General features: G+C 33.8%; 1 long non-coding RNA gene and 1 pseudogene across 1 annotated transcript; both read right to left on the bottom strand.

Annotated features, from left to right (window-relative positions):
* Nucleotides 1-5487: 5487 nt before the first annotated feature.
* Nucleotides 5488-8081, bottom strand: LOC139847260 (uncharacterized). The gene is made up of 6 exons (XR_011759389.1): nt 8052-8081; nt 7436-7528; nt 7128-7326; nt 6817-6923; nt 5851-5903; nt 5488-5763 (listed from the first exon to the last, which is right to left on the bottom strand). It is a non-coding gene; the product is annotated as an uncharacterized lncRNA (long non-coding RNA).
* A 5102-nt stretch (nt 8082-13183) lies between these two features.
* On the bottom strand, nt 13184-16254 carry LOC139847259 (GTP-binding protein At3g49725, chloroplastic-like; annotated as a pseudogene).
* Between the last annotated feature and the right edge of the window lie 3382 nt (nt 16255-19636).

Raw genomic sequence — 19636 nt, 5'->3', positions numbered from 1 at the left:
GACACCAACGCGGAGTGGGGCCAAAGTTACCAAAGTCGGCAAGTAATTCCGCATCTTCATCTTCTACCGGTCGGAGCCACCAACCACCAATGGAACCATACTACACGGCAAGTCATTTCGTTTTAATAATCTTCAAGTCCCTCCCGATATTCAACCAAATTTTGGGTATCCTACCGGTACTTCCAATTCCAATACTCCGCGCCCGAGCCGTAACAATGATGATGATTTGTATGACGATTCATTTGCCGGTTTGTAATTTGTTTGGTGTGTTTGAAGACAAGTATGCTTTTGTTGGGTGTTTTTCCGGTTGTTACAAGACAATTATGTTAAGTTTAGTTGATTTGTAAACGATATTGTAGTTTTTCCGGATTTTAAAATGTTTGGATAATTATTTTAATGTTATTGTGGTATTTTGTGAACGTATAATCTTATTTATGTAGCAGGTTTGGATATTTGAAATGTGCCGTATCGAATACGGCTGGAAAAAGCAGAAACGAATTGGTCCCGAAACAGCAGGAGGCTTTCCGGACGATTTGTCGTCCAGGAAGAGTCGTCCGGGATTTTTTTTTTTTTCCTTTTTCTGTTATTAATAAATAATTAATAATAAATAATTAGTATTATTTTAATATTATTTTTTTTGGGACGATTTGTCGTCCCGAAGTGTCGTCCGGAAAAAGCGTCCACGAAGTCAAGCGTTGGAAGTCAATGTGGGCCCCATCCCCCGTCGGGGAAGGAAAAAATGCCGTCCGGAAAAACATTTCGGGGCGAACTTTTCGGGACGACTAATCCCGGACGATGTGTCGTCCGGGAAGACTTTCTGGGACGAAAAATCGTCCCCAAGAGTCGTCCGGGAAAAGCTGTTTTCCTGTAGTGTATGTTGATCTTGCAACAAATACTAGAAATGCTTGTCGATTTGCTGAGGTGAACATTTTTATATACAATTTATATCATAATTATTCTGTAAAGTTGACAATGGTGTACTAGCTTGGTTGTATAATTGTGTTAAGTTTATAAAATTGTTTGATGCTTGTCCATTTGCAGACTTGTGGAATCCGCATGCTATCTAATACACCCTCTTATTACAAGACTAATGATACTAGAAATGCTTGTCCATATGCGAGGTGAACATTTTTATATTCAATTTATATCATAATTATTCTGTAAAGTTGACATTGGTGTACTAGCTTGGTTGTATAATTGTGTTAAGTTTATAAAATTGTTTGATGCTTGTCCATATGCAGACTTGTGGAATCCGCATGTTATCTAATACACCCTCTTATTACAAGACTAATGATGCTCCCGTTTTTGAATTGGGAATTAAGGACCGTAATGAGCTGGCCGATCGCTTTGTCGCTTCAGTAAAGGAAGTTACATATATTGACCGTTTTACGGATCAAATTCAGGAAATCTGGCTTAAACCTTGTAGTGTGAAAAAGGCGGTTTTGTACATCCCGCTACCAGCGTCGAACGAAAACGTATGAGAGATTTATCATTTCTTAAGACAAGTTCTAAAATGGAAAAGGGAAGGAATGCATTGCTTACTATAGCAATGCCTCACTACCCGAAAGGTGAGCACTTTCTTTAGTTTATAACTCTTCTACCTTACATTATATTTTTTGTGTAAAAATCCCATTTGAAATACAATTATTTTATGCAGCTATTCTGGAGGAACGTGCACTTTTAATGAAGATCAAGCGCGGGCAACTTTAGTTTGTGTAAGAATCAGTATGTACATTCTCTGTCAACTAAAAAATAGCTAAGGAATGTAAGTAATATGTTGCTACTTTGGGCTATCTTTAGGATAACAAAAATACCATGTTGCTATAGTTACTTTCTACAGATGATTGACCTTTGACATCGAAAATTGTTAACAGATGTAAATGTTCCTATTTCTTTGATAGATAGATCAAGTTGGTTTGGGCATATATACATATATAACTTTCCATGTATCCCTCTTCTTATAAAGGTAAAAGCTTAGATAAGTAATTTTCTTAAATAAAATAAAAAATAAAAAAAAATGATCTTAGCCATCCATTAAATCTAATTACATCATTTCAACCCTTGGTGCAATTGGCTCCCAAATCCATCTTCGTTTCTAAATTTGTTATACTCGTGGGGCTCATCTAGCATACATTAATTGTCGTGTAGTTGTGCGATTTGTAATCCTCGTGTATAAGGCATTTTGCCTTCTAGTTGTACTCTTGTAACATTTCCGTATATAATGAAAGTCACTTGCTTTTCAAAATAAATAAATAAATAAAATCATTTCAACCCTTGGATTAAATTTCCAAAACATTATTACTTAATACAATTTTCATTTTTAATTAAATTTACATCCAATACCCATGATTTAAACTAATCTTTCATTGAATTCGGCCCTTTCGATTAACATCACAACAAATCCCTCTTAATTCGGCATTTAATTTGTTTTTCCATCCACTTAATGTAATGATTCATAATAAGCTAACTCTTTCCATCTATTACTAATTTATATTAAAAAAAACTTCAACCCGTAATACATCTTCAAATTTATATTACATAAAATTAATTTAATTAACATAAGTATCTATTTTACATCCATATATCGAAATACATTAATTCAAAAATATGACAACTAAAAATTTCTACAAATAAGGAATTTTTCAACCATTTCATGTTCAAATGCACTTCAAATTTAAAATTGTAAATCCTATTATTTGCAACGATTATTATCTTTGTCACCATATTGTGTATAAATGAAATATAAATACCACACTACCCTGCATTTTAAATCACAATTATATGTTGAAGTTTATGTTGCAATATATAAATGCCACGATTATATGTTGAAGATTAAAAAGAAATACTATTGTCTGCTTTTTATAAAGGATGGTTTAGAGTATATTAGGCCAGGTACATAAATCTATATATATATATATATATATATATATTTTTTTTTTTTTTTTTTTTTTTTTTTTTTTTTGGCAAAAAGGATCAATATATTACTACACAATCATCAAAATAATGATTGATGCCAATAAGTTACAATGAGTTGCAAACTGAAACAAGAATGAAAGACAATACAGTAGCAAATGAACAATACAAACAAATTGAAGGTTTTTTTTTTTTTTTTTTTTTTTTTCCTAGCTTGAAAGTGGTGTCTAAGCTTCTCTAATCAAGATTTTCGGATTGGAATCCCACACATAAGCTTGATGACCAAAGCATAACTTGGAAGATGACGCCCAATGAAACACTTTCATCTTGATTACCCGCACCAAATAAGACCAACAAGTGAAACGTGAGTTAAAAATGGCATCATTTCGAGCCTGACAAATAGCCCATAAAGTGGCAGGATCGATTAACCTCCAAAACTTTGAATCCCTAATACCCATACCGGAATACCAATCGGTCAAAAATTGAAACACCGTCTCCGGGATAACCCATCTAATACTCCAACACTTGAATAATGCCGACCAAATGTTGAAGGACCATGAACAATGTAAAAGGAGATGAGTAATAGTTTCCTCATGCGCTTGACACCATATACATAAGGATGATTGCCCCGAAGGGAGGATATGGCGGACCCGAAGTACGTGTCTAAACGGTATACTACCTTGTAATGCCAACCGGTACATAAATCTATATGTTTATAATTCCTATTGTGATAATTATTAATAAAATATATTGTAAGTTAATATAAAATATATGTCCAATAAAAAGAAGGCATTAATTTTTCAGTGGCGAAACCAGAGTTCCAAGTTACTGGGTGCACAAAGTAAACATATATATAATTCCATTACACCGTTGTTCATTAAAAGAAGAAGTTAAAGTCACAAACGACGAAAAACATACCTTCGAGATACAATATAATTACTAACTTATAAAAAATGTGGGCGACAGTAGGACGGAAATGAACTTGTGGGCGACATCGGTACATTTGTGTAATTTAAATCAAATAACGATTATTAATTGCATCATAAAAAAACTTGTCTTAATCTATCATATATATTTATAGATACAAGTTACTCAATACATCATAATTCAGGAATTTTTAGAAACTCTTTAATTTTTAAGATTGTTTATATAGTATGTTTAATCTTGAGGTGTCAAATGTCAGTATTTAAAGTTATATACGGAAGATTTTGAAAAATTTAAACAAGTTGAGGGCTAGTTTGTAAACTTAATACTTAGTTAAGGGGCTGATATGACATATTAGTCATCTCTCTCAGACTTTCACCTACTTATGAATTCAAGTCCATCCGCCATTTTTGATCTGTTTTTTTTATTCTATTTCTCCAGTATCTTATGATAAAAATACATAAAACATATAAAGCTCCCCTAATCTGATGCTTCTCGTATTTTGGTGCACCATGTCATCACTCGCACTGCCTAGTGTCAGCGCCATCACTGGGTGCACTAGTTAGAAGGCACACGGTTTTAACCTCATTTTAACTCACGGGAACACTCGTTAGACAACGCATCCGACCGGTGACTGGTGGCACGTGCCACCATAGTTTATAAGGTGGCTCCGCCACTGTAATTTTTGTATGTATCCAAATTGGCAACGATGCTTTCACCAAAAAATGTCGGAGTGTAAATTCCCAATTTGGATTATATTATGATTTTTAGAAACATGAAATTTTCACAACCTTCAATATCCTATTTTTCAAATATTGTCTCAAATCATTCACGTTAATATTTAAATTTAAGTTGACCGTCATTTATCCTCAATTGTACAACTACTACTCACCTTCTTCTTATTAGCTCAAAACATATATCTTCCCCAAAAAATACTCACTCACGGCTTCAACCATTCCAATCGTTCCTAAATAAACCTTGTGTCGCTATTTCTTTGATTAGATGATAATCTCGAATAACCAATTCAATCTTTTCCAATTTTATCTCAAACTAATCGATATCATCCATAATACTTTCCAACCAATTCACAATTTCGTAGGCAATTATCAAATACAAAATGATCTATAAAATGAGATCAATGATTAGTTCATTCGTCGTCATCCGTAACACACACAACTCACAAAACAGAGTAACCGACTGCTAATCAAGTTTTTGTGCCTTTGAATATTATGCTGACGATATACTTTAATTGATCGAGTGCCTTGATCATTAAAGTACGTACCTAGTAGTTTAAGCGTTAAATTCCCTATCATCAATAATAGATACCAGTCTAACAACTCACCACCTTCGCATAACCTGAAAATAATGGTAAAATAATTTTTATACACACAGGAGATTCACATACCTCAGGATCCCACAAAAGCAAGTGAAGAAATATCATATTTATATCTCATTGACCTTTTTAACCATAGTTGTCAGACGATTCACGGGTCAACTCTTGTAAGTATTTTTTTTCTATCTAAATAGGAGGACATAAGGTGCCCATGATATCTGAAATGAATATTTAAGCATAAATGTAAAAAAAAAAAAAAAAAAAACACATAGCATATATTAGTGTTTCCTTGCCAAACATCATAAAGCTATACACTTTTTCAAGCATATCAAATACAGATCAGAGAAGAGCAACAAGTTATAAATTTATTAAAGACACAATCTTTTAAAACAGCATACAATCTTAGTTGTACTGCTTGTAGTTGAAGTATACTAACACACAAAACTTATTAAAAGCATGATAATTAAAAAACATACATATGAAGCGTTACACCTCTATTTGACCGTCTACCGAACTCGAGACACCTACTACGTGATCCACCAATGCTGACCAGTTCCGTACTTTGTTCTCCAAACTGCTCTGTTATCTTGAACCTGCAAAACACTAAAATCATCCATCAGGCTGCAAACACTTGAGATATTCTTCTAAGTACAAGTGTTCTCATTAATTTATTTACTTACCATTCTAATCAAGTCTCTCCCATCAGAATCAATATATAATAAATCTTGTTTGTCTACAAAACAGTAGTGAGATGAATTGTTCTTTCAGAACACAATCTGTATAAGCAAAAGACTTCTAATTACCTTAATCTAAGAGAGGTAGATAATGATAGAGTTAGTACTAAAGCATCAAACGTACATTCAAACTTGAATAATCTAGAATTATTTTGTTAAGGCCAAAAAAATCTGAACCCAAAGAATCAAAATAGGGTAAGTCAATAAATAAAGAATCATAATATTGTATTCGTGTCAGCATTCAAGATATAGATAAAACAAATAAACCAAACACAAGAAGTAGAGGAAGAAAATAGATAATTTAATTATATCATCAATCAATGATACTACCAATCCATCTAGCAAAAGGTAATTTAAAACACAAATTAAGATGAAGGCTTAGAGCCGAGTCACAAGAGATGGGCAAAGACACGTGCCATCTTAGTAACTACTAAGGAACAAAACAAAAGAATATGCCTACAAATATCTTGCTATGCAATTTTAAGACTAACGACAAAGGCAACTTGGTTTGTTAATGTTGAAAATCAAAGCAGCTGGTGGCAAAAGCAGGGGGGAGGGTGGCTAGCATTGAAAAGTTAGTACAAAACAACACCACTCATATTCGATGACATAAAAGGTAGATTAATCAACATATTCTCACTCACACACGTTTGTTCCCTATCTTTCTCCGTGTAATGAAATATCTGAACTATCAAGTTTCATTCAAAGTGAAACACATATACTACAAACACCAAGAAGTTTTCGATCAGAAAATCCAATTCATACACACAAGTATTACCACAACAAAGAATGAACAAGTCTATCTAGCTAATTAAAAAAACGAAGTCAAATATTATTATTAAACACAATATCACACAGATGGCGAGAAGAATCCGAATTTCTTTATTTTGATGGGAAGATAACACACTTTACCTGATTATGTTTCCGTCTAATATAATCTCGGCGGTCGGAATGGATATGCTGATATTGGGAATCGAAGATAAAGTCGCTGACGGGTTGACACACCACCGTCATCCAAACTACAAAACAACCATATGGGTTATCGATTTAGACAAAATTTCAGCATCAACATCATTTAATTTAATTGTATCATGTACTACTTGCACCAAATAAAACTCTGTATTTAAAAAAAAAAAAAAAAAAAAAACACAAAGATACAAATGCCCTAAAAAATGGTTAAAGGTCAAAATCTCAATTTTTTAAACAAGTTAACAAATAATTACCTAAAGAAAGAAAGGTTGAGATAATTATCTGGAGAAGGTTTAAGAGATGCTAAATGAGGAAGAAGAAACTCATCGACAGGGTAAATGAAAAATGGAGTGTTTTTTGTTGTGTCAATTTGTGTCCGGTGGAGAAATACATAGGCGGCGTGCAGATCATCAATTGGTAAAACACACGTGTCGTCTCGAAATTAACATACATCTGAAAGAAAGCAGGAGGTGTAAATTTTGTCTTTGAGGTGGCAGTCTCGCAGATATTCTTATGAACCAATAAAATTTTGACAGGCTGAACAATATTAAAACTAACTCACCGAAAATCTTAATTTTGATGTGTAGTCCAAAAGCCCAACCTAGGTGGATCCATATGAAAACGAGATGCAAAATATTTGTCGTAAGCTTTACTGCTACATTAAAAAAAAAAATCTCCTTTCTTATAATTAGGTAGATATATAATTAGGTGTAGCCAGCCTTTCATGTAAGTTTAATTTGGAGACACTAACAGTACAAAGAGGTGGCAATATCGACCCGATAACTTATGATAAAAAAAAATAAAAAAAAAATTACGCACGATATTTTACCTAGAACGGGTAAGACACACAACTGTATATAAAAATGAGATAGGTCAAACGGGTCGAAGAAAGCAAACTGTGAGACCGAAATTCACGCATCGTTAATGCATAGAAGCTGTCCCTCACTCTACCCGATAAATTTTGATAATCTACTAAAAGTGTATCATTAATTAATGCATAGAAGCTACAACTTGGAAATCATACTCAGAATGGAAGACCAATACGTTCTATCTACAGGAATTCTTATTATTCTATCTTGTGGTTGTGGTAGATATTTACATACCTCATAGTAACATCTAACAAGTAATAGTTGAAGCAATAACAACACATGGTATGATACTAATGAGTAATAGATTACCTGTAACCATATCATGATATATATGTAGATGATCTCTGAGTAAATATGTAGTGATTTGCCTCCACCCAACTTTAATCAATTTAAGACAAAATTTCATGGGGGGTCCCTGTGGTTTGTTTGAAACATCATTCAGAGTCCAAATCTCATTTTTGAACTTGGGGGGTCACTAAACTTTGTGCTTGTTTCACTAGGGGTCCAATGCCTAAACGTCTGTGAGTTTTTAACGTTTTAAACCCTCACATGACTTGCACATGAGGGTATTTTCGTCTCTCTCATCTAAACCCCACACATTAATATCCCGCAACTACCAAAATATCAGAAATTTTCAAAATCTTAGTTTGTTGGCGATTGATTTTTTGAAACCCTAATTGCATGCTCGAAATAATTCACAAATGGTTAATCCTTTGTATCACAGGCGGACGGAGGAGGTAGATTATGATTTAGAACAGATATACGGTATTAATTTGTACATAACTTGTTATACATTATCGATTGTACCTGTGTGAGTGTGATTTTTGACCTAATTTTTTTGTTTTTTTGCAGCTAATAATGATACTTTGTTCACTATAAAGTTGCATCATGGTGGGGTGTTTACTGCATTTCCAAGACGAGAGTATGTAAATGGTAAGGTAACTTACTTTGATCTCATTGATGCTGATATGTTTTCGGTTAATGAAATCAATGATATGGTGGAGGATTTAGGCTATGATGGTCATAGGGTCATGTTTTATCACTTTCTTAGACCAAGCACCAATTTGGATTATGGATTAGAAGCTCTGGGTAGTGATATTGATGTACTTAATATGATTCAGTATGTTAAAGATGAGAAGGAAATATGTGTATACATTGAACATGAGTCAACCAACTTAACAACTTATAAGAGTCCTACACAGAAAAAGATTGTATTAGAGGAGATTGAAGAGGAGGTAGTTGTTCCTGTAGTTAGTAGTAGAAAGAATCCAAAGATTCATAAAAGATTAATGTTGGAGTGGCTTGAAGGTGAAACTAGTCAAACTATGGAACCTAATGTACCAAGTGAGCCTGATGTTTACATACCAAGTGTGACCCAAGAGTCAGTGTATGAAAACATTCAACCAAATGAAGCAGTGATTAATGATGTAATTGACAAGGAATTTGACCCATTTGCTGATTTAGATACAATGGAGACTGGTCAAAATGTTGAAACAACTAATGTGGATGGTGAAGATACACTAGTTGATGAAGAAAATGTAGTAGAGGAAGATCATGTAGATATGGGTGAGTTCAATTACAAAGATAATAATGAAAGTGGGACAGGTAATGCAGATTGGATGAGTTCTGTACAAAATGTGAATTCTGTACAAGTTGATGAGTTGGATAATGATGAATTTGAAAGTGATTTTGAAAATGAGGATTGCATTGAAGGGCAGAGGAGGAGAAGAATTAGGGAGTTACAGAAAGAAGAACATGAAAGAAGAGGCATGGATAGGAGCTTCTTTGTTCTAGGTCAAGAATTTGATAGTGCAGAGGAGTTGAAAAATGCCATTAAAGTCCATGCAATTGAAACTAGAAGGAATATTGTGTTTCTAAAAAATGACAAAAAAGGGTAAGGGCAGCATGTGAAGGTCTAGTTGTAGATATAGTTGGAAATAGTGTGGGTCAAAGTTCAAAAAGTGATCATGTGGAAACCAGTGAGGTACAAGTGGGTGGTGGTCAAATATTAAACACAAAAAAGACAAAAAATGGTAAAGGTGGTAAAGGTAAGGGATCATGTGGTGAAAAGGGGGTATTGATTGAAAAGAGACAAAAGAGAAAATACAATATTGAATGTAAATGGCTTTTACATGCTTCACCAGACCCCAAGACAAAGTTATGGACCATCAAGAGATTAGATGATAAACATAAATGCCAATTTAAAAGGATTATCCATCACTGTACCTCAGATTATCTTGCTACTAAATTAATCCATCAACTACCTTCTAACCCTACTATTCCAACCAAGGCAGTGAAAGCCCAACTAGAAACACAAACAGAGCTAAAAGTTTCAAAGATAAAAGCATATAGAGCTTTGAAAAAAGCTCTGGAAACAATGATGGGTGACTTTAAAGAACAGTATGCAGATCTTAGAAGTTATGGAGAAGAATTGTTGAGATGCAACCCTGGTACAACTGTTACAATTGAAACACAAGATGCATCTGACACAGAAAAATTATTTCAGAGGATTTATGTTTGTTTGGGTCCATTGAAACAAGGATTCAGGACTTTGGGTAGAGATTTACTAGGAGTTGATGGGGCTTTCATGAAACCACCAGCTACTGGACAGTTATTGACTGCAGTTGGGTTAGACTCTAATAATGGAATATATCCAGTGGCATATGCAGTTGTAGAGCAGGAAAATTACAACTCATGGTCTTGGTTCTTGAATTGTTTGGGTAAAGATTTGGATCTGAATAAAAACTCCAATTTTACATTCATTAGTGATCGACAAAAGGTATGATTCATTAGTATTCTGATTTTTGAACATTTATTAGTCTTAACTTTACATTAACATGCCATTAATCTGATTTGTTTCAGGGTTTAACACATGCTGTTAAGAGAATTTTTCCTAGTGCTGAACATAGGTATTGTTTGAGGCACATTCATGAAAACATGAAAACAAGAGGCTTCACTGGAAATGCATTTAAAAATCACTTGTGGAAGTGTGCAACTGCAACTACTGTGCCTCACTTTCAAAAGGCAATGCTTGATTTGAAGGGATTTATTGAGCCTTGCCACTCCTATTTATCCAAGATCCCACCATCTCAATGGTCAAGAAGTCACTTTAGTGGTATGTATTGACTTATTTACTATATATGTATTAGTTACTTCATAAATTAATAAGCCTATTAATTAACTTCATAAATTACAGGAAGGGCTAAGTCTGATGTGTTGTTAAACAATATATGTGAGGTTTTTAATCGTTGGTTGGTGGATGCTAGAGATAAACCCATAATTAGTTGCTTAGAGTACATTAGGGAATATTTGATGAGAAAAATTGTTACTTCTATGGAAAAAAGCAGCAAGTGTGATGGACCTTTTACACCAGGAGCCAAAAAAATGTTTGATGCAATCTGTAAAGAAGCCCATAAGATGCAGGTTATATGGAGTGGCAATGAACTATATCAAGTTAATGGTGTTAGTGGTGAACAGTATGTGGTAGACTTGGATAATAGGACTTGTGCTTGCAGGAGGTGGGAAATTACAGGCATGCCCTGCAAACATGCAATAGCTAGTATTTGGAACTTGGGAGATAATTCTGGTGATGTAGGTGTACCAGAACATTGGGTGAACCCTGTTTACTTCTTAGATACTTGGAGAAGGACATATGCTTTTACCATTAAACCAATTAATGGCAGAAGTATGTGGCAAAAACCAAGTGCAACCAAACTACTACCACCAAAAACTGTTGCTTCAGCTGGTAGACCAAAAAAGTCAAGGAGAAAAGGAATGGATGTAAAGGTAAGTATGAACAAGGGTGGGAAATTATCTAGAGAGGGAAAGAGGATAACCTGTGGTACTTGTGGTGAACTAGGTCATAACAAGAGAGGCTGCACATCTGGAAGTCAAAATGTAGGGACAAAGAGGAAGGCTGGTGGTAGTACAAGTGGGACAAAGAAGAAGAAGTGATCATGTAATGGTTTTATTTTGGTGTTTGTTACTTTTGTAATGGTTTTATTTTGGTACTTATGTAATGGTTGAAGTTTGGTACTTATGTAATGGTTTTTTTTAGGTACTTGTTATTATGAATCATTTTGATTCTGAACTTGGTTATGTAATAGTTTTATTTAGGTACTTGTTATTATGAATCTTTTGATTCTGAACTTGGTTAAATGTAACGCCATTTTGGTACTCAAAAGTGTAATGCCATTTTTATTATGTATTGGTACTCACTATTGTAATGTCATTTTGATTATGTATTGGTACAAAATATTGTAATGTTCTTGTATATTTCTGTATTTATCCAGCATATGAACCAAAACTCATTTTTTGCATTTATCCAGGATATAAACAACCACCTTTCCATTCATTTTCATTCAAAAGACAACCAACATACATTCATATTCAGTTACAAAATAACCAAAACACAACATTACAACACCTCTTACTTAAAAAACATAACATAAACAACAAAAATTATCCAGCTGCAAATGACAATTATCTTCATCCTTCTTAGATCCCGTCGAAGTTGGTTGCAATCTTGACAAATTGGTGGATCAATCCATTCAAAGAAGCTGCACTCAGAATACTAAACAAAACCCTATTTTAATTCGAAGATATGGAGAAATATACATAATTTACGAATTAGGGTTTATATAACCCTAAATTAATCGAGTACCTTTTTTGAACAGGTGTAAAAACGCCTCTTAGGGTTTTTACTTGTTTTGGACAACTGAATCAATGCACGCCTTCCACAATAGCAATTTACCATACCTAATCTTGTTTTTACAGGTTCAAACGAAAAAAAAAATGGAGGAGAATGGGGAAGAATACGTGCAGGGATTGAATTTAAGGTGTGGGGTTTAGATGAGAGAGACGAAGATACCCTCATGTGCAAGTCATGTGAGGGTTTAAAACGTTAAAAACTCACAGACGTTTAGGCATTGGACCCCCAGTGAAACAAGCACAAAGTTTAGTGACCCCCCAAAGCTTAATTTATGTAAATAAAAACAACTTTCGTAAGTTCAAAAATGAGATTTGGACTCTGAATGATGTTTCAAACAAACCACAGGGACCCCCCATGAAATTTTGTCTCAATTTAATCGTGATTGTCTGAGGCCCATTGTATATGGAAAACAAACAAAACACAGATTTAGGCTCTTAAAAATGCAAACTTTATCTACTTCTAGAGTTTTATTAGCACTCACGAAAATTTAAAGTTAAAAGATACTTACTAATGATGTATTTGTTTCATTTTCAACTGCACCTTCTTTGCATATTTTGACCACTTTCATTTCTCAAGTAGTATTGTTGTGATCTCTCTGATGTGCAAAACGTTGTGTTGAGATTCTGGACCTTTTGTTCTTCTGAAACAACAAATATCAACTCAATTAACAAATGTAACCATAAAAATTCATAAACACATGTACACACACAAAATCGAATCGAAATTAAACCTGTAAATATGTACAACAAACAAACTGTTTTGCTGTCACCATACTACAAAATGATATCATCACGATCAAAACCAAACAAAATGATTATATAAGTTACGGAGTGTATTAAATTGGTGAAAACCAAGTTGCAACCATAAAACACTACAAATTCCTCTGCTCTCGATTTGCTGATATGAGAGATACACAATCTCATATGCTTAGTCAATTATCGGTGTCGATTTCCTGATACATAAAAGATATCAGCAAATCGATCCGACATGTGCAAACCTTCTTCGTTGAAGTTGAAGTTCTGTTTCTCCTGCACCACTAATAAACCATCTATAAATTAAAAAAAAGTAAATAAATAAATAAAAACAAATGTAAAATTTACCCTCGGGCACTAACAACTTCGACTTCACTAGATCCGGCAAACGTTAAACGTCCACCACTACCACGTACACGAACAAGTCGAGTTCTTTTGTACATTAGAGCAGCTAATTCAGCCTATAATAAGATTAGATTATTATAAGATTATTAAACATCATTAAAAGTCAGTATTATATTTAAAAAAAAAATGATTAGAAGTAGAAATTATGAATAAGACATAACCTGTAGCTTTCCTTCTTTAGTATTAGCATGAGCATGAAATATCTCGATGATAAGACCTACACGATCTAAAACAGCTTTTCCCCATTCACGCTGCAAATATTATTAGTATAATGATTAAAAAGTAAACTCACATTTAATTGATTGTTTCAAACAAAAATGAGTTCAAAAATTTACCTCTAAATTTCTTGTTGTATTCCAGATAGAGTCGAATTCACAAACACAGCATCTACTCCACCCTGGCACATAAAAAAGTCATTCTAACAACTTGAGAGTATTTGCATTATGAACAATAGAAACTAATTAACACAATGTGGTAGGATCAAGAGGGAAGTAACCATTCGGGGGGAAGCGTGGGGAAGCAAAAACTTTTTTTTTTTTTTTGTTTTTTGAAAAAACTTTGTTCACGAACATTATAGATGAGATGAAAATATGAACATTTAGTAGAGACACTTTGTGATAAATGTTTTTATTTTGGCGGGAAAACGCTCGAAGAAGTAATATATAACAATTATCGTGTTTTTCAAGCGTATTTTGAGGTTTTAGCTATTGGGGTTTAGATATTAGGGTTTATAGGGTTTAGATATTAGGGTTTAGAAATTTAGGGTTTAGGGTTTAGATTTAGGATTTAGATTGAGTTTTTAACACGAACGGTTTAGAGTTTAGGGTTTAGGGTTTAGGGTTTAGGGTTTAGGGTTTGGTGTTTTGGGTTTATGGAATAAACCCAAAACACCAAACCCTAAACCCTAAACTCTAAATCGGGCTAAATTTTACTTCACAAAACATGAAAAAAAAAAACGTTCATATTCTTCACGAACAATATTATCTTGAATGTTATTTTTGTCGATCGTTTTCCCGCCTAAATAATAACATTCATCACGAAGTGTCTCTTCTAAATGTTCATATTTTCGTGTGATCTTGATGCCGGAAAAAAAAAATTTCAAAAAAAACTAAAAAATAAAAATAAAAATTTGCTTCCCCCCGATTGGTTACTTCCCCATTGATCCTGCCCCTTAACACAATTATAAACAAGTTAATAAGACACTTTACTCTATATCATCTTCAGCATTTAGATGGCATTTTATTGTGTCTACAGTTCCCGGTCCAAAGTAAGTATCTGCATCATCCAAAACCATACAAACACATCAAAATCTTTGAGTTTAAGAAAAACATAAAAAAAAACTCTAATGCACCTAAAGAATAGGAGGTGTATACGGCGTTATAATTATTTCAGAAAAAATAACGTGGTGCATTGTGACAACAAAAAAAAAAAGACCCTTTGGACGAAATGGGTATTTTCTCACCCATCTGGTAAACAATTAATTTTTGGGAAGTTACTATCCCAAATACAACAAGTTGGGGTTGTAAGAGAGTTTATTTTCACAAGATTGGAAATTGTAGACACACTTTGTATTGGATTCGACTATTGGACAGATTTGTTGGTGTAATCGGTTTGGTCAAATATTTTATGCGCCAAGTTCTAGAGTGAATTCTGCTAAAGCGTGGCCTAATTATTATTATTTACTATTGAGATATCATCCTCTTCTATTCAATGTCACCATTTCCGTTTCTAATGAAGATGATACTATTGAAGTTGGTTAGATTTATTCAATATCCAATTGGGACATGTGATTGGAGGGGTATTATCTCTTCTATACTAATATGCCTCCTATGGCCAATCGTAATGTGGCTAGTGAGTTGGTTGTTGAGGCTGCGGTTTACTACATTTACCCAAAAAAATAAAAATAAAAAAAATTCTTTGACTTTAAAGGTCAAAGAAGTGAATATCAGCATCTAAATCTAAATTAACACGATTATAGACAAGTTTTTCTATAAACAGATCATGCCCAAAAACAAATTCAAGTGCCAATACATATAAACTAATAATGTCCATGATAAATTGAGTTTAAAATGCATAAAATTCAAAATGTCAATATCAGACCGAAAAGGTCAAAATGAAGAGTAACTAAAAAAAGCTTGCGTACCTGCCCTTGTGATTCTAGAAGCTGGGTTTTGCACAACAAGATGTGGGGGCAATTCTTTTTTGGAAAAATCGGAATCATAAAACCCATCTCGTTGTTCTTCAAGTGAATTTGCAAGGTTAAGAGCTTCATCAAGTTTGGGTTTTAATACGGAATCGGGTCGAAATCTGGGTTGAACAACGAACAATCTTGGTGGGGCATCTGGATCTTTATTATGGAATTCATCTCCAGTATTTGTATGTTTGTGATTGTATTGTTGTGAGTGTATATTAGGGATTGAAAAGATGGGATTTTGTGTAAGGGTTTGAGAGATGGATTTGATTGAAGGTTGTTTGTGTGAAATGGCTCTAAACATCTTAAAGAATTGTGTGGTGTTTTGAAAGTGAATAAAAAATTAGGGCTATTGAAAGAAGGAAAGTTCTTATGTTCGGTTTATGAACCGAATCGAAAACGAATTGTTCACCCTGGTGTTCTTCCCCAAGGGGGATCTGATCGGAAACTAGAAAAAAATTCGACAGGGAGATGCTGCGATTGTATTCAAAGAGCGGTGGAATTTAGATATAAGTTGTTTGTTACCTAATATATCTAATAGGTTGAGTTATTTGTTGTACGTGTATGTATATGTATGAAATATAGCCCGAAATATTTAGTATTCTTTTAACGATGTCCGTTTCGCGCGTAGTTAGTCTCGTTGCGTTCGTTAGATTTTTTCGAGTTGAACGGTGATCTCGGAGTATTAGGGTTTATAGTAGTATAATACGAAGTATTATTGTATGACGTTTGTTAATCGGAAATTGCTATATTTTGCTTTAGGCCACTTTATTATCCTACTTAATTTTCATTGTCTCTCCTTCGCATCATCGATACATCACCTGAAACACTTTTAATATTTCTTTTACATTCTTTTCATTAAGACCACTTCCAACCATACTGAACTCCACATCAGCATTATATCAACATTTCCTAAAAAAGACTAAAATAACTGAACACTACCAATCATAACATATTTTTTAAAAGGACATGACCCACTCCTCCTATATTTATCAATTATAAAAGTAATAAATAAATTAAATTAAATGTATGAAAAGCAAACAAAAATAAAACATTCACTTAAAAAGTCTCCTGGCCCACTAATTCTAATCGAGTACCCTTCCTTTAATGTTTATAGAAAGACTAAAATGTATTTTTTCTTTTTTTAGAAAATGACGATAAAAGACTATATGGTATTTGTGGTGTCTTTTGTGATTGAAAAATGACGAAGGCTCCGGTCTAAATCCTTACTATCTTACACTCCATTTTAAACTTTAACCAATTAAAAATTATTAAATAAATAAAAACATTACATAATTAAAAATAAAAGACCTTAAATAATAAATAAAAACGTTACATAATTAAATAAATAAAAAACCAAACTTATTATAATAAAAATGAAACTACTCGAGAGGTGTCGGGTCTTCGTCTTCGTTGTGTTGTTCGTCTTCGTTTTCTTCGTATTCGTCAGATAACAAGATCGTCTTCATTTTTTGTCGATACTTTTGAAGAATTTTTTTCATCTTTCCTTGGCAAGTTCGGGTTGACGGATGTGTTGAAAATTCGAAAGGCTCGATTCGTTACTTTCATTACAGACGACTCACCTTTTTGTTTTTGAGTTAAAGCAATTTCTTGTTTGGCGAGCATGATTTGAGAACGTACTTCTTCGGATGAACAAGATGAGGCAGCGTCGGACGAACCCAAATTCTTTCGGCTTTTTCTACCAACTAGTCAACCAGTTGGACGCCGGATTGGGTCGTCCCCGAATAAAGAAGCGTGATCGGGGTTTAGATCAACCCTCAAAGGTTCATCGTCCACCAAAGTGATCGGTGGCTCCGGTTGTGGACGCCTACGAGATGTCATTACGCCATTCGGGACACAAAACTTCGGACAATTACGAAGTACTTGCCATGCTTTGTAATGCGTAAAAGGAACAGCTTGACGCCTCTGATATTCTTCACGCGCTGCTTCAGTGGCATCCGAGTCATTAGTTCCACCTCACCAATTTCTTTTTAATTAATTGTAAATACCAATAAAAACTTTGATATCTCTTGCCATTTTCGCCCATTTCCCGGTTATTTAATCGTTGTTCCTTTTGCGATCAGAAACTTGATTATAGTTGGCTACAACCGTATTCCAAAACGAATCGGCCGATTGTGAGGTTCCTATTTTCGGATTTTCCGTCACATCGAGCCAACGTTCGGCCAAAATTTCTTCTTCTTCAGGATTCCAATGCATAATTTGACGTTTCAGCTTTTCACTTCCTTCGGCTACTTTACCTTTTCCCTTTCTTTCAGCTTTTTGTGTTTCAGTATCGGGTTGTGTTTCGGGTACACTTTAAGAGTCGGTTGTGTTAAATGTTGTGGTATGTATGGAAGTTATTGTTGTTGTGATTGTGAAAAGAATTGTTGTTGGTTAATAGGAAATTGTTGTTGTGGATAATATGCATTCATGTTTTGATATTGTAATTGTTGTTGAAATGATAGTTGTGGTGGTTGAACAAATTGTAATTGTTGTTGAAATGGTAGTTGTTGTGATGGAACAAATTGTTGTTGTTGTTGAGAAAAACTAGTTTGACTTGGAGATGAATTGCTAGCTTGGTTCGATGATGAATAGTTACTTAGTAAATTTTTTAAAATTTTTAGAAAAACTTTGCATTTTCTTGGACTTGAACATGATATAGTGTGACTTGAAATGTTTGTTCTTAAACAATACGTATAATATGTATATGCATATGAAATCAAAGAGCTAAAGGAAGAGAGAACAAACACAACGATATATAGTGGTTCGGGAAGATGTTAACTAATCTTCCTTAATCCACTCCCCAGTTCTACGAATTGAGATTTTTCTTCACTATGATACTCCAAACTCGGTGGAGTGTCCGGATACAACACTAGTACTTTGATAAGCTGCAACTTGTGAACTCTTACGTCCCTTTGAAGACTTCACAAACACCTAAAGCTCTTACCACAAGATCCTAATTTTCTAACCTAGTGAAAACACAACTACCTTCTAAAACCATTTAAGAAGATAGTTTACAAATAAATTTACAAGTTAAGCTTACAAGTACTCTTGCTAAAATCACTCTAAAAAGATTACAATGAATTATAAGAATGATATCAGAGAATATAAGAAGATATGAGTGCAATAGGTGAGTCTTCAAATGCTTCAAGGCTTGGCTTTTATAGAAAAGAGAAATCAGCCTGGAAGTTGTGCGGCTCACTGCACGGTCGACCGTGGTTTGACCATGTACCACTTACATCTGAATCATATAGGCGTTTTTGTCCTTTGAACTTTGTCATTTTTCCTTGTTGGATGGCTGCAACTAAAAGCCAATTATCTCTGAAATCATCCTCATTACCCTTTTTGTTTTGGACATAAGTGTGGAAGTTGACATGTCCGTAAAAGAAGAAAGTCTTCAAGCTTTGACCATTTGTTATTGATTTCTTATTTGGGTAATTGCATATATTTGTCTCATGACAAAGCATTACCTTCCAAAACTTCATCAACCTTTCTTAATCACTTGTCATTTTGTTAATGGAAGTATCTTGCTCTTTGAAACATGGTTACATCTCAAATGAACTAATTTGAATCTAATTGGAACTTACTTGAAGATTATTACAACAATTTACTAGTTCATAATAACACATACATAAAAATGATACATAAGAGTCATGGGAGAGCACTTCTTTTGCTGGGACTTTTAATGACCATTATTAGTATGTATTTGAATGACATTTTGTAGTAAAATATTTTTGTGTTTAATCTTATTTGAGCTTAAAATGTCATTAAGATGTCATTAGGTGTAAATAGCAAAAATTAACATCTTTGGGTTCAAAACTCTTTTGGAATCAAA

The sequence above is a fragment of the Rutidosis leptorrhynchoides genome, chromosome 5 (genome assembly GCF_046630445.1).
Source record: "Rutidosis leptorrhynchoides isolate AG116_Rl617_1_P2 chromosome 5, CSIRO_AGI_Rlap_v1, whole genome shotgun sequence".
Lineage (NCBI taxonomy): Eukaryota > Viridiplantae > Streptophyta > Magnoliopsida > Asterales > Asteraceae > Rutidosis > Rutidosis leptorrhynchoides.
This window is presented reverse-complemented; position numbering and strand designations above follow the sequence as displayed.